Source organism: Egretta garzetta, unplaced genomic scaffold (assembly GCF_000687185.1).
Source record: "Egretta garzetta isolate BGI_Z169 unplaced genomic scaffold, ASM68718v1 scaffold61, whole genome shotgun sequence".
Classification (NCBI taxonomy): domain Eukaryota; kingdom Metazoa; phylum Chordata; class Aves; order Pelecaniformes; family Ardeidae; genus Egretta; species Egretta garzetta.
Genome location: NW_009258620.1, coordinates 958,061 through 961,004, shown reverse-complemented (window position 1 = coordinate 961,004; position 2,944 = coordinate 958,061).

Below are 2,944 nucleotides of genomic sequence, written 5' to 3'. Positions count from 1 at the left end.
CCTGCTGACTGTACTGTATAAAATTATATTTGACAATTAGTTGTTTCTCTTGAGTGGTACATGTAGAGAAAACGCTCTGAGAGATTTTGGAATATTACTCCTTTCACTAAAAAGGTTAAAAGACACTACTTGCTTCATGTGAAGCCTGGAATAAATTATTTTGGTTTCATTCTGTAGATTCAGTGAGGTATTTAGGTGCTTCATTTTTTTTTAAGCACACGGGACAAATTATTCTCTGAATAATGGCTCAAGACAGCAAGGAATGTATAACCCTACAACACAGTTTTCCTATGCAACCACAGCCTGTTTCTTTCAAGACACCAACTAAAAAGGGAGATAAGGAAGCTTACTACAGTCTTGTTAGAGGCACTAAAACAGTTGTACTGCTTAGTCTAAGAGTTTCCAAACTCATTAAGTAGCAAATGTTTTTTAGACTTTTAAAAAGGAAAATACAACTAGAAAAACCTTGCACTGGAGTAAGATTAATAGACATTAATAGAAATATCTGACGCCTGAAGCAGTACTTTAGATCTATCGTTAACCCCAAATAATTTTTTTCCCTTTAAGCATATTTTTAAACAGTTTTCAACAGGCTGTAGCATTAAAATAAAGAACTAGCACTGATAAGCATTGTATACACAACTGTGTTTCCCAGACAGTTGCCTAGGAATATCTTGCCATCTGCTGGAAATGGGCAGATATGCATGCTTAAATACAGGCTTCAAAGTTACGGTCAGAGACTACAGTACAATGAAATAGCAAAGGAATCTTTAAGTTCAGAAACCAACACTCTGGATGTTCATAACTTAGTCAAAGACAATTCCATAACAAGGTAACATCAGACTACTAGGCTGCAGCAGTTGAAATACCAGCATTAGATTCCTTAGCAAATCAGTGTTCTCCACTGGCACTATAAATCTGTGGCACAACTGGACGCTGAGGTTGAATGTAGTATTACGTGTGTGAAGCCAGATAATCATCACGGCCATAGCTGTATAAAACAGGAGTAGCCCCATTGTAGATGAGGTGATGGGATAATTACACAGGCTAACACAGAACCTGAGATCCCGACATGACACATTTCACTAAGAACTCACAAAGTGCAATGCCCTGCCCTCTGGGGGGAAAAAAAAGCAAAAAAAAAAGCTCAGGAATACAGTCAGAATTTGCAGCTCTAGGACAACAGACATTGATCGTGTTTCAAAAACAATGTGCCAGAAACAATGATCATACAATATGTTGCATTTTCAAACCAGTTACAACCTTGTTAGCTAATGCACAGAGCAAAGCAAAGCTGGCATCCTCTCCAAAAAATGCCATCTGCCCAGAAGTGGGAAGCAGCTATTAAGAAATTCAAGCATTTAAACAGTCTTGCAAATAAGAAAATACAAACCAACTAAAAAAAAGACTTCTACAATACCAGCATTACTAGTAAGTGATCAACTACAAAATATCTCTGCAAGATGTAAAAATATTATTATTAAGATTTTCCTCAAGCACTGAAAATGTACCTAACCTTTTGTCCTCAGTAAGTTGTGCTAGGAAAAAATAACAACAATAAACCACACAAACCCTCAAATCAGTTCTGAAGAACTGCGCTACCTTTTATCTTATCCCCATCCAACAACTCAAGGAACTGAAGTCATCTAACTGACGTGACAGGGAGATCAAAGTCTAGCTTGCCCTGAAAGAATTATGTTTGTAGATGTATCTTACGTAATGTTCTCCATTTTAAGCAGCGGAAATTTGGAACACATGAAGATTTAAGGGCCCATTTTGAAACCGTATTGACAGTTCCCACTAAAATAAAATTAACAGCGGATACATGAATAACTCAGATTAAAGACTGATAACTGAAACTGTTTGGTGCATTTCCTTGGTGTCAGAGAAAACCTCTAGATGGATGGGAATAAGTTTTGCCACTTTACTGCTACTTAAACTAGCATTAACTAATATTTATTTGTATTTTTGAAGATTGTAGAAACACCGAAAGGCGGCTCAGGGCTACACTGATGCAAACTTACCAACACATACACACCCACAACCCCCCATAACGATATTGCCAAAGTGCTAAATGGTGTCTAAAAAGAACTTGATGTAGTAGGTGTACACAAGGTAATAGCAGGAGTCTGAGGATCGATTTTTTTTTTTTCATTTCCAAAATAAATATTATGATTGCTTAACTCCAGGTAGTCAAAAAAATCTAACTGTTGTGACACTTTGGTCTGGTTTATTTTTCAAATTTGGTGGGTTACTGTTACCCAATGGTGGATATAAATAGGTCAACAAAAACCCTCAAGCAGACCTTTTGCTTAGATAAAATGATTTTCCAAGCAAATAAGCTAAGATTGACAAGGAAAATAGCTGTTTGGCCAGTACAAGCAGCATATCCACTAGGGGACTCTCCGAGTTAACTAACCCACGCCTTCATCTGAAGAACAGGCACAACAGGAGATGGCTTTGCTTCAATCACAGCCGATTCACAGTTTGAAATTAAAAGATCAAAGTAGGAAAAAAAAAAAAAACAACCAAACAACAAAACCAACTTTATAAAACGAAGGGCATTTCATGGACTTGCTCTTGTGAAATTGTGGTTCATTCCACCACCCTAATACAACGTATTCCGTTGTTTTTCTCTCTCCCCTCTGGCCCGGCCACACAGAAGCCTAATATCGTTCATCTTCGCTAGTTTATTTACTCTTTATTATCTCGGCGGCGGTTTCTCCTGCTGTAACTGTTCTGCATGAAACTTTTTAAGGTCGGACGCCCTATTTACACTCGCGGGAGATGACGCTCCTGGGGAAGTCAGTTTTCCCAGGAAGCAATTCTGACAGCTTCGGGTGAGGCAGCCCGGCCACTGGGTCGGGGGGTGCGTGCTCTGGCAGGGTATTAATTTTGGGGGGTGGGCTTCTCTTTTGTTTGAGAGTGGGGTTTTTTTGGAGAG